The sequence below is a fragment of the Atractosteus spatula genome, chromosome 17 (assembly GCF_055471065.1).
Source record: "Atractosteus spatula isolate fAtrSpa1 chromosome 17, fAtrSpa1.hap1, whole genome shotgun sequence".
NCBI classification, from domain to species: domain Eukaryota; kingdom Metazoa; phylum Chordata; class Actinopteri; order Semionotiformes; family Lepisosteidae; genus Atractosteus; species Atractosteus spatula.
Window position 1 is genome coordinate 17164271 of NC_142722.1, and position 13487 is coordinate 17177757.

The 13487-nt window shown below is 44.4% G+C and overlaps 1 pseudogene across 1 annotated transcript; it reads right to left on the bottom strand.

Moving 5' to 3' along the window:
* Positions 1–282: 282 nt before the first annotated feature.
* LOC148819245 (rab5 GDP/GTP exchange factor-like) lies at positions 283–11438 on the bottom strand (annotated as a pseudogene). Its single transcript, XR_016094331.1, has 9 exons — positions 10815–11438; positions 9185–9349; positions 7121–7260; positions 6689–6840; positions 6316–6385; positions 5642–5777; positions 5086–5180; positions 3894–4149; positions 283–3243 (listed from the first exon to the last, which is right to left on the bottom strand). The product of XR_016094331.1 is annotated as a rab5 GDP/GTP exchange factor-like (transcript).
* Between the last annotated feature and the right edge of the window lie 2049 nt (positions 11439–13487).

Below are 13487 nucleotides of genomic sequence, written 5' to 3' on the forward strand. Positions count from 1 at the left end.
AACAACAGGTTTTGGTTTTTTTAGAATTATTTTAACAATGTTAAAGAAGAAATAAGTGGTTTATTAAAAATGGTGGATTGATTTTTTTGAGATACTGTGATGGACAGATTATTGGAAACACTGAGCTGTAAAAGTTAAAACCCTAAACCTAAAAACTCTAAGGAGGGAGAATCAGTTTCATGTGTGATTTCTTAGTGTTTCAGTATAACAGCTCACCTGGCTTCACTTTTAAAAATTAAATATGTTCATTGTTTTATGATTTTCCTTAAAAAGACAACTCTGTACATTCTGAGAAGACATTTTATTGGATAAAAATAGGCTTTAGTTTTTATGAGAAAGGAAAGGTGACTGCCAGAGCACCAGAGGTATTTTAGACAGCTTCAGGGTTGGCAGGAACCTGTTTCTGTTTTACAAGTGATTATGCATCTTACAAATCTTAATTACAGCTCTGAAAACAAAAGCAGAGGGCATGTGTCCTGCGCAAGGTAGTCTTTACATTTTCAGTAATTCTGTTTCTGGATATGAAATGCACATGGAAAACTACTGTAGAAGGAACAGAAAGGAGCTTCTATCCATGTGCAAACATGTTCCAGACATGGAATGTACTGAAGTTGAGAACATAACTCAATTTAGAATGATTATTAAAGGGATGACAACAAAAAAACATTTAACAACATAAAATAAATATGGTGAAACAGTTCAAATGTGCATGAAAAAAAGTTCAGAGGCACAGGTATTTCTATTATTTGATGCAAGCATTTTAAAGTATAGGGTGACAATTCCAAAAGACACGGCACGAGAGAATAAGAATTTATTGTTAATACACATTCATATCGGTTCTTCATGTGCTTTATTCAAAACTTCATGTCACCAGTAAACATCACAAGCACTACGCAGACTGCTTGTACACAACACAAGGACTTGTGCTAGTGGCTTTGTTTACTGAACACAATCATTGTGAACCCACTTCACCCACCCCCCACTCCCCCAGAAAGTTCCACGAGTATCTTCCGTATACCTCCTCATTTTTTAGCCCTGCTGAAACTGCACACAGCAGCCTGCGGCAGCTGGAGATTAATTCAGAAAGCACTAGTATGCTTACACTGTAACTTGTTCCAAAATACAAGTAGTTGGTTAATAGTTATTTGTTCTTGTACCACTATGGTTACAAGGGTTGTGATGCACTGCTTTCCTTTCTAGATTTCATAGTTGCTAGAGTCCCAGCTGCCTGAAGTTATGTTTTCAGGCAGTGCTGCCAAGCACTCTATCGTCATGAATTTGGGTTGAGATAGTGGCTGTTTTCACGAGAACATTACATTTATTCCAGAGGCTCTTGAGGCCCTGGAGTCTGGGACCCATAGGTGGGGTAGGCGATTGTCCTCTGATCGCTTACCAAATTGTTATAAAATAATCATTTTCCCACCCACGGTCGGGCCTGTTAAGTTACATAACTTGAGTACATACGTGGGATAAAGTTAAGGAACACCAATAACACAGAGCTTACACTCAGAGACAGACTTTAACAGGACATCACAGTCTAATACCAATACCAGCTTCATAAGAAAAGGCACCGAGGTGGAAGGTCCCGACTTCATTATTTATACGCAAAGGCGCTTGAGGAAAGACAAAAAAAATCAGAAATGTCAAACTTTCTCTACTCCACTACAAACAAAATAATTTAGACATGTTCTTCTATTGAGCACCCTGATTCATTTTAAAAAGTACAAGAAAGAGGCTGCTGAAATGAGACTAGCAGAATTGATGACCTGTTCCTTAAATTACAGACCTGTCTCTTAGTTTTACTTGAGTGCTGTAATACTTGCATTCCACCACAAGAGGGAAGCATTGGTTATTTTTGGTTACAATCAAATAACAGTTCTTGAATACTGCACTTCAAACTCAGGTTAAAGCTCTGCGTTGTATAAATATGGCACTTCACTACACGTATCAGACTGCTGTTGAAAGAGGGTTTTTTTCTACACCCACTCCCCTTGTCTCTATAACTCCAAAAGATCTAGAATCGTCGCACCAGTACAATTACCTGGGTTTACAAAGCAAACCCTTTTTTTCCCCAGAGCATGTTTTACTTCCCCTCTGCCCTGGGAATGAAGCAATTCTGATTATTTAAAGGCCGGTTTAGGTTAAGCAGCCAAAAGACTCCTGTGCTTCACAGTCGACAAACAAAAACAATAAATATGTGGCTAAGATCACGTAGGATTCAACTGACGATAATTCAGAGAAAAAGGAAAAAAGGTGCAAAGATGTAGGTACCTGAGTAGTAACCACTCTTAAGTATTGTTTAAGACTTCCAGCGCTTAAATATTCATAACTAAGTAGGAAACAAAATACTCATCTTTATTGGTGTGTCACAGAGAAAGCAAGCAGGCAGGTACAACTGTAGAATGAACTACTGGTACCTCACAGCTGACACTTTCCTAACTAAAACATGTTCAACGTGCAGTAAATGCAGCCTCTGAGAAAACAAATTTGTCAATGAGACCTCTCTGAGTTTACTGAACAGTGCTACCCTAGTGTAGCAGGACCCCTCAGGCCTGCTTCAGAGTGCCTGCCCGATCCAAGAAGCATCCCCCTGCGCTGGCCCTTCATGAGGAAAACCTATTGAGTTACCCTGCACCCTGGTATAGCTGTGTTCTTGGCAATGGACTGAAGATAAAACACTGGTGTTTGCAAAAGTCCCAGCTGAAGGGCTGGTCGCCAAAACCTAACACTTCGAGACAGAAGCCAGAAATCAAACCGTGTTACTTGGTTTCCTGTTTTCCACAGAACTGTTACAATAAGGTCTCAAACACCAAAGCCTTGAACTTCAGCCCAGTAATTTGTAAACCCATTTTACCAAAAGTAATACCTGGGGTTGAAGTTTCAGAAGCGAACATCCAGACGCCCAGGCAGGCCACGCCCCTGAAGCTAGCTCTGACTCGGGGGCTCTGTGCATGTGAAGTTCAGGGGGACCTTGGCCTGGATTTCCTCCACCTGCGTCTGCACTGCCTGCACCCACCGCGCCAGGTCTGCCTGCAGGGCCTGCGCCCCCTCCGCCAGCTGCTCCTGCCGGCTCGCCACCTCCGCCAGGAGCTGCCGGTTCTTCCTGGCCCTCCGAAGCCCCTCGCAATCCGTCTCCGCGTCCCGCGGGGCCGCGCGCTTGCCCTGCATGTACCCCTCGAACTCCTCAGCGCTCAGGTTCAGGGCCGGGCCGTCCAGCTTCTCGATGAAGGCCACAGCGCAGCACTGCCGGGAGAGCAGAGACCTGGCTTCAGTTTTAAACAGTTTCTGGGTGAACAGACAGGACGCGACATAGACATATGATACACAAGATGATAAAAGGAACGTCAAATGGTTAATTTTTACAGGACTTGCTTACAGTACACATGTGGTTCATTAATTTTTAGTTTCTTCTTGCATATACAGTCTCGTGAAAAGCATTCACCCCTTCCTGCATTTTCTTCCTATGGAATATTGACAGTGCTTCATGTGGGTCCTAATGATGTATACAGACAGTCTGAGTGAACAAATAACACCAACATTTGGTACTTGTTTCATTAATTTCAGGAACAGTCATCCAACTTCTAGTGTCCCTGTGTGTAAAAGTCCCCCCTAGTTCAATCAATTCAACTAAAAGGCATAACTAAGGCGGTCTGTGTGAATACTTGATTAAGTAACCGGGGCTTATTTGCATCAGCCCTGCTCGGTGTAAAAGAAACTCAGCTGTTCATCATCGTCATCGTCACCAGTGAAGCCCCACCCATACAGACCCTCAGAGCCACGCCACGCCCCGTTCAAAAGAGATTCCTGAAGGTCGTCGCGGGAGTGCGCCAGTCTGGGGACGCTCTGGGGAAGCTCTGGGCCGCAGAGGCCCGCGGTCCCGCAGCTGGACTCACCAGGTTGGTGAAATAGTAGCCGGACGCCCCGGCCATGAGGCTGTGCGGCAGGCCGAAGCGGGTGATGTACTGCGTGTTGGAGTGCAGCCGGGGCGGGCTGGCCTTCAGCACCACCAGGATCATGCCGGACAGAAGTCGTCGGCGCTCGCCGGCTCCGAGCTTCTGGAGGCCAGCACCCGGAAGACACTCTGGTTGCACTTGGAGACGCAGGCCAGCTTGTCCTGCGGCGCTCGCCGGGCGTCCATCTCGATTATCGCTGCCGAGAGCAGGGGGCGAAATGCCTTCATCGTACGGCCACTGGGGTTCGGGAAGTTTCAGAATCTCTCTTCATCCACTAATGTTCTAATCGCTGCTTCCAATTCCGAGTCACAGGAGGAGCTGGAGTCTATTCCAGCAAGGAACAGGCACAGGGCAAGATACAGCCTGGACCGGACACGCACATACTCACAACTGGGCCAGCATTCCCAGAAGCCGGTTAACCTGCCAGTATGTCTTTGGACTGTGGAAGGAAACTGGAGCACCCAGAGGAAACCTAAGAGAGCATGGGCAGGCACTCCACACAGACAGCACCCCAGGCCTGTAATTGAACCCAGGGCCCCAGCATTGTGACGCAGCAATGCTGACCATTGGTAGAGTATAAGAGTGGCTAACTAGCTACAGCCCCATGTAGGACAGTGACAGCTACTCAAAGTGTTGACAAGACAGGTGATCCTGGTGTTCAGGACTATTACACATTCAAGGCATAGATACATTTGAAGGCGTTCCAGGAAGTGAGTTTAATCAGAACTCTTGAGCACAGATCGCTTATGTGCTCAATGAAAAGTCATGCTCAGTGGCCTGGCCAGACATGATGCCCTGATCCTGTCTGACACTGGTAGAGAGCCACTGGGGTCACTGGGTTCCATGAATGTGCAGGCCTTCAAGTGGTCGTCTATCAAAGACTATTATACAAAGCTGTCTGGTTTTGTGTGCACTTTACCCTGTTGTTCTGTAAAAATAAATTCAAAATAGCACAATGGAACGTACCAGCTGAACAAAATAATTAAAAAAGCCTAAGATATCGAACGGAGATGGTGAGGACAGAACAGCATAAGGCATAGCATCTACATACATTTCAGTGCACAACAACAGAGCCATATTCTGTTATTAATCAGTGAGAAATTAAAAGTTACCTTCTTAAAAAAAAACTCACCTGTGATGGCAGGCAGGAGGGCGTCACTGTTGACCTCTAACCTCTCCTCTTTAATGGGAACATGAAGCATCTGAGGGGTCACCCAGCTGAGAGATCTGTGGAAATAGCAGTGGCAAAGATCAGCTTAGTAACTAGTTAGGCAGTGTAGATGTAATAGTAAAAGGCTGCTTCAGACATTCCTAAACCTAATACAGAAGGAAAGACCTCTGTCCAATTATAGTCCACTTCATTAGAAAAACTCATGTGGTGATTTTCTGGACTCTGGGCCTAACCTTCAGTGGTTTAGCAGGTATGCAATCTGAGATACAAATTTTGTTTTAACCCACATGGCTTAAGGAATGATATCTTGCCTTCCTACACCCTGTAAGCCTGAATGAGATTTTGACTTTAAGGAATAATTTCAGCCTATTTGTGTAAATTTCCTCCAGAGGATTAGCTGTCCGCTTGGTGATGTATTCTGGGATTTTCAGCATCTGTTATGAACAACAGCCTATAAAAGGATGACTGTTACTGAGCTGTACTCAGCGGGCTTCCAGGTCTGTGGTCCGAGTCTCACCGGATCCTCCTCTGCAGGGCCAGGTCTTTCTGCTCATCGTCAGAGCTGTCGTGGCAGAACACCCACTTGTGCAGACGCGTCATGATCAGCTTTTCAATGTGCTCCATCATCTGCACCGTCTGCTCCTCGGAGAGGCCTGCAGGACAGAGGGGGGGCAGCAGCTCGAGCCCGAGGGAATCCCACACCCTTCCTCCAGCTCACTGCATGTGCACAACCAAGCCACAGCCAAGCGCTCTTTCAGGCGTGCAACAGGCATTCCTCTCACACGTATCGGTTCTGTGCTCCACAGAACCTTTGGGTTCAATCGGTCAGTCTCTCTCTATGGGTACAGGCAACACGGCAGACTAGAACAGCACGAAAAAGACTTCTATCCCTTTCTTGACCAGAACAAATCCCAGATCTCAACTGTACCGAAAACTGTGTAACAAACTGTTTCAGCAAAGGTCTGGATCCAACACATCCAGCCCAATTTGCTGCAAAACCTGGCCCTTGTGTCACTACGCTACTGACAATCAACCAAACAAGACAGTTTATACATAAGGCCATTCAGTCCCGTCAGACACACAGCACATGAGACCATTCAGTTGTTCTTTAGTTAAATAATGGGGGCCAACCATAAGATACACAAGTTCATACAAAATTGTATTATACACCTCCAACTGCTTTTTACTCACTGCTGAAGTGTCCGGCGATACTCTGATAAAAATCCTGCACCAGATCCCACTGTTTCTGTACCAGCAGATCCTACAAAGAGACAGACGGGGGATCAGCCAATGCCAAGTTCTTCCAGGTTCTAAGCTCTTCATCTCAGTGACACTAGAAAGAGGTCTGCTGCCTCACCTTCTCAGAGAAGCAGTGTGAGAGGGCACTGGACAAAGCGTTAGCAGACCTGGGGCACAGTGGGCTAGAGGAGGAAGGAGAGAGTGGGGAGGGTGAGAGGTGGCAGGAGACAGGCTGTGAGTGACAGGCAGTCTGGGAGCAGAAATACAGATGGGAGACTGGCAGAGACGTGGACAGAGACAGGTAGTCGGTGAGAGGGGCTATTACATGGTAGGCCTCCATGGTGTTGACAAAGGCCGTGCAGCGCGACTACAGGCTCTGGGAGAACGGCTTGCACAGCAGCTTGAGGAAATTAGTAAAGTCTCCAGGCTGGAGGCTCTGAAACGCCTTTAGGGCAGCAGACTGGCTCTCTGTGGGCTCTGGGGACAGAGAGGAGACAGATATTAGTAAAACCAAAAACCCTGCAAGGGGATGAAGGAGCTTGACTGGTAAAGCCCAGGCTCAGAGAGCCGCCCATTGATAAAAACAGAACAGCACAACTGACACTCACTTCAGAGCCAAACTAGATTTCACAGGAAATCTGTGAAACAAACACTGTCCTTAGTTTACTAGTCAGGTGATGGGTGAATTTAAAAGCCTGTGGCTCATTTTGAGAAAATGACGCCTTTGTGTTTTGAGCTATGTAGAGGACCATCTCACCGTTGGGTTTCTTCGGAGAGGAAGAAGGGCCCCAGAAAAGCCTCTTCATGGTGTTGACTCGTCGCCCCTTTTCTGTGCTCTTCTTCTCCTCGAACTTGGAGAAGGTGATGGCTGAGCCCCCTTCCACACCGGGGCTAGGGCTGTGGACACAAAACAGCAACCCCACACACGCTTAGCCATCGCAGAGCGAAGATCTACACACCCCAGGGCACACCGGCCACGGGAAGTCAGAAAGCAACGAGCGCATCCTGTAAAGTACTGGCAAGATCTAGGCAGGAAACTAATTCAGGGCAAACCAAACCAGCAAAATAAGTATCGGAGAACAAGAAAAAAGGGTGGAAGGTATTTGGAACAGAGAACCTAGCCATATACATGAAACAGATTCCCTGGGATCTTTTAAAAAAGGGTTGAATGAGATGATGTTCAATGCTGTACTAGCAACCAAACAAATGATGAGCCCAATGGTCTCTTTTCACTTGTCACCTTGTACCAAAAGCACATGCTTTCTTCAAATGTACACAGGCTGCGCACTGAAGCTCACATGTACACACAATCAATTAGTGCACACGTGAACCCCAATCTCTCTAATGCACAAGAGATAAATACACTCCTTATAAGAACACGGCACTGGAGGGATACAGAATTATGTCATCTTTCTCCAATACAGGGTTGAGGGGGAGCCGGAGCCTATCCTGTCAAGCAACAAATGCAAGTCAGGTCGCCAGTCCACCACACAGACACAAACACGCACTCACACCAGGGCCCGTTTTCCCAGAAGCCTAGCAGCTTGTCCTAGCAGCAGGTCTTTGGACTGTGGGAGGAAACCGGAGCAGCTGGAGGAAACCCACAAGAACGCAGGCAGGGCAAACTCCACAAAGAAACTCTCCTTGAATCGAACCCAGGGCCCCAGCTCTGCGAGGCAGCAACGCTGACCACTGCACCACCCTGCCGTCCAAACGTACATTCAAGATATATACAAGCTAACAGACGTGCTTGAAAAACACTTGAAAAGGTCAACACAAAAATCTTGTTCTGGGGATAAGTAGGGTCAACACAGGTGGAAAATTAGGAGAGGACAAGTAAGAACTGCTTACACATAAATGTAGCTTATCGCAAAAAAAATATCCCTGTGTTCTCTCCTGTGCCTTAGGTGTTTCCATATCATTTAGAAATGAAAATGTAAGCCAGTGTGGCAAAGTACATGATCACATTTAAACCCAGAGCTGCTGTACTGGTTTCATGGCTCCATGAAACTGATAAAAAATTGCAAAGGTAGCTGCATGCTCTCATCTGGAGGATTTCAGCGTACAAACGCGTACATTTCTTTACTAAAAACCTAGAGGGGAGCAGGGATAATATCAAATATCCAAGACCGTCCAGCTATATATGGGAGAGGCCGTAATAAATATATCTTAACGATGACCCACGTAATAGTTCACTGGACTGAATAATTCAACTATTCTCTATTTCTTCATGCTGTACTAAGAACGGGATCAGCTGGTCTCCAACCTTGTTCCACAGGTTTTTTTGCTGCACTTGAGTGTGCAGCTGGGGATGGTGCCGAGACTGTACCATACCAGTAATACTCAACTTAGTACGCAGCTCTGTAACAAATCTACAAGTTCACTGCGATTGACCTATTATTCTTTTTTTTTTAAGTGAATGTGAGATGCAATTCCATAGGAAACACTTAAGCTCGGTATTTAACCAACATTTGTACATTCAAAACAATCGCCAAGCCCTGAAGAATGAACAGATCCCACCAAATACCATCTGCACAATTCAGTTAGTCCACATCGTGTGCACATATTGTGCCAAGAATTTGGGAGCAGCTGCAGGTGGTCAACAGCATCACAGCTGAAGAAAAGCAGCATTTTTTTTGATCACGAGCTTTAGAATGTTTTCACAAGAACACAGAAACATGCAAGAAGGACGGTGATACACCACTGAAAGCTTCCTGAAAACGACTCTTTTTGAGTCGTGCGACGCAGTTATTAAAGGCAGGGCTCGGGGACACGGCCCCGGGACGTGTACTCAGGCAGTGCGGTCCGCCGTGGGCCCTACCTGCTGTGCTGCCTGCAGGCCTGCGCCCTGCGAGACCTCTCTCGCCAGCACTTGGAGCAGCAGCCCTGCCACGCGGGGTTGCCATAGTAACCACAGCCATCTTTGCACAGCAGCTCCGACTGGTCCACGTGAATTCCCCTGGGTTCCGCCCACATTCCTCCTGGCCTGGAAACAGGGGTCACGGCTTGTTAATGTCACAGCGAACTGTAGTTTCACAAGTGGCAAGCTTTGTCCTCAGATAAATAAACTGAATTGAATCAAAACTAAAATCCAGAACAAAAACACCAGGTTATGGGTTAAGTAACACATGGGAAGCTTAAATGTTGAGCGTACAGTGTACTATAAGTAGGGCAATACCTAGAGCATTCCTGCGTCACGGGACAGCCTGAAGTCATGCCTTGCTCGCTATATGCCTCAGATTTACAGGAAGAGAGGACAAGAAATGTAACAATACTCATATAAGGAATCTTTGTAAACCCCATCTTATCCCTTCTGGTTTATCTTTTTGGAATGCAATATTTCAAAATATAAACTGGAAGTTAGTTTGGACAACTCCTGATAGATATTGGGATATTTATTTGATAGGTATTACAAATAAAGTTAGAGATATCGTTTAAAATTGTTCATAAGTTTTATTCAGTTAAATTAGTGCTCTCTAAATTTAAACCTGAGCAGGATGATCTGTGTGTTTTTTGTCGGGCTGAAAGGGAATCTTTTGTGCACTTATTTGTAAGGTGTGTGTTTGTGAAGTTGTTTTGGACGGACTTCCAGAGTTTTGTTTGCAGGCAGTTAAAGGTGTTTTTTAGATTTAAGGATTTTGATATTTTATTGTACTGTTTAATAGAAAATTTGGAAAAAGAGCATTTATTTATAGTCAATTTATTAGTCATTTCACATCCATAAATCAAAATGGTCTAATAATCCCCTTTTTAGTACTTTTGAGGTGGAGCTGAAACACTATTTAAATTCTATACAAAATTTGAGAAATAATAAAGCAAGGAAAACATATGATATATGTAAAAAATACAATTTGATCACACAATTTACTTCATTACCTCTGGCGGTTGAATGTTTTTTTTTCTGTTTGGGTTTTTTTCTATTGTACCTGTTTTTGATCCTCTGGTTGTACTTGTATTTGTAAATTCTTTATAAGTTTAATAAAAAAAATTATGAAAAAATATTTATTACAGGAAAAGCGATGAGTTTTAGAAAAAAAAAACTAAAGCGACTCAAACTCCACCTTGGTGTAGGCCTACTTGCCAATAAATCCCGGATTCGTTTAATCACCAGATTCTAGCAGGTTAAAGATGAACGTCACTCTCTTACAAGTACTTTGAATTTCACAAATTAACCTGCTGCGTCATATTTTTCATAAATCAGTGAAGGAAAGCTGCCCGCACTGATCTCTGAACGCCTTTCCTCCGCACATCAGTGTTGATAAGGGTTTCATCTCTGGATAGTGGCAGCACTCTGGAAACGTGTCAGCAATGCAATTTTCTTAATGCAATAAAAGTCATCAACGAACAAAGACAGCAACGCGTATAATCGTTACTTCAACGAAAATTCCTAAAAGTTCGAAAATCGAAGATATAAAATACTCTTCAAAAAATATATTTTCGTTGTAAATTACCTGCACAAAGCTGAAGCTAAGATTACACCAATCGCCGCCCGTATGCGATCTCGTTGTAGGAGACGAGTTATATACTAGACTAGTTATCTTTATTTAAGTTTTCCATATTTAACTAGTTTTCAAATAGGCTTTATATCCGCCGCCCTAGGCACCGAAAGTGAGTGATGCCCTGTTGTTGTACAATCATTTTTAATAACTTAGAAAATAAAATCGATCAAACCCAGACATTTTCTCCCCCGGATCTCAAATGCAAATTAAAGAGAAAAACAGCCTGTTTTTTCTTGGAGTTTTTTTTTGCTAGATGCATGTCGTCTTTTTTTCCGGCGTTTTACTGCTATCAGCCCAGACAACTTTTGCTCGTTTCCCGGAGTTTCCGCAAATGCCGGTGCGTGATGTCTTGATGTTTACAGAGGCTGTCAGATCCGATTTCCCACCCCACTGTCCCAAACACAGCAAAAAGAGGGTTGAAGGGCAACTCATCGGGCTGGACGGCAGCAGTGCCTACACTTTACTGCAACACCGGTGTATGAACGAAGCTGACAGATAAATCAAGTTCGAGATAAAGTACGATTCACCCTCTTCTGTCTCTTGGTGCTTCGTCCGTAACCCGGAAATGCTACACTAAGCGTCACGAATGATCCGGAAGTGTATGCAAATAGCCGAATTTCAATCAAAGTAGAAGACTTTCAGCTGCCACAGTAGCATATGAGGAGTATAGCAACATTAAGCGAAGTGACAAGCAGCTGAAACACCTGCTTTGTTATTTCTTCATGGTTAACTGTAATTCCTTGAACATTCAGCTAAAATTTGAGAGGGTCCTTTTTTCATTTTAAATCGCCTCCACTAATCTCCACGTTTGACAAATCTAAGATGATTCATTTTTTATGAATTTTACAGCACCTTTCTTCCATTTATACTACTGTAAAAATTGTCATCGCTATATTTTTCCTAGAAATGTTTTTTTTTTCTGTTCAGTGAAAAGGGTTTTAAGATGCAAGCTTTTAAAGGAGCTGTATCTGAAATGTGTTATTAAATCAAATTATTATATTTAAATTCAATCGTTTTTTTAAACTATAACCAGGGACAAAAACTTTTTTTGCACCACCAAAAGTGGTGAGACATACAATGTTAAGACAGTCAGCCAATAGCAAATCACCCTTCTTCATTCCCTTTTAAGTCTTTATTAATATTTTTGGTCTGGGTGGATCACCTCTAGAAAAACTGCAGTGCAGAATTGGATGGGGAAAATTTGTGCCTCTCCACAGGTGGATGGAATCTATTGCACAGACCCTCAGCTAATAGTAAATCACCTTGTTTTTGGCAGCTAGGTGTCTCTGTCAAAACTGCTGGGGTTTATAGAGCACCTCCTATTCCCAGACTGGGACTGTGCAGCGATGGGCAGGGAGCAGTCTCACTCCCCTCCCAGCCAAACAAAAATGTGTGCCTCTTCAAAAATATTTCAGATCTACTCTACAGATCCTCAGCTAATTTAGTACATCACCATGGTTTTCTCAGATAAGTGTCTCTGCTAAAGCTGCTGGGGTTTATAAGACCACTTGCTGTTCCCAGACTGGGACCGTGCAGTGATGGGCAGGGAAAAGTGTCAACAACAACCGTGATCCCATCCAAAGTAATGCTGACACTGAAGATCATAGTATTGCGACCAAAACCATAGCTGTGACAGGGAGTAAGCGTACAATAAAAAAACAGTTCTTAGACACAGAGTGGATGACTGGCACTGTTTTGAAAAGGCAGAAACCGTTATGCATCTAAATCACCCAACAGCCAAAAAAAACAAAGGTGGAGTGCGATGCTTGCACTGAGCAGCTTAACTTTGTGTAGGTATGACACAGAATGACAGAGATACTGAATCTGTAGGGTTTCTGTGTTGCTCAGAAAATTGTGATGTTAAAGCCATGGCATTAAAAACTGGGTTCACTTTAATGAACAAATGTGAAGCACTCAGCAGTTTAATACATAATAAGTCAGATGTAACCAAAAAAAAAGTAAAATTGATGTGTCACATGTCAGCATTGGTGCTCAAACAGCGCTGGATTATCTCAGTTTTGGTACTTATTGTGGTAAGACAGACAAACAAATGGTAGTTCAGGTGGGTAGCTGCGTCAGCATGCGTAGGCTGCAAAGGAACAAGTAATTGTTTTCTTTCTTTTTTCCCCAGCATGGAATAAACCTACGTTTCGACCGTGGAGCCTTCTTCAGGTGTTAACAGATGGTGTCCAGCGGGGTCAGTGCTGGGGGTCACACTGCCCTGAGGTGTCCAGGGGGGTCAGTACACTGGACCACAGTCCCCTGCCGCAGGGAACACCTGGCCTGGATCGGACTGCTGCGCACTTGGAATCTACAAATCAACAACCTACATAGGTTAAGTTTTAACGCAGTGAAACTAAAAAACAAGCGAGAATTACGCCACTTCCTCGGCACGTCCTACACTGCCACCCTGCGCCCTGAGGCAGCTTCGCTCTTGCAACAGTAAAGACAGAGATCCGTCTTGAACACAAACACCTGTACGCGTAACCACCTATCGCGTCCCGCCATGTGCGCCCCCCTCCCTCAGCCTTGCTCATGCATATTCATGAGCCGAGGCTGCGAGCCGGCCAATCAGGGGAGGCTGACGTAACCTCGCGAGAAGCCGGAATACAGAAAAGGAATCGG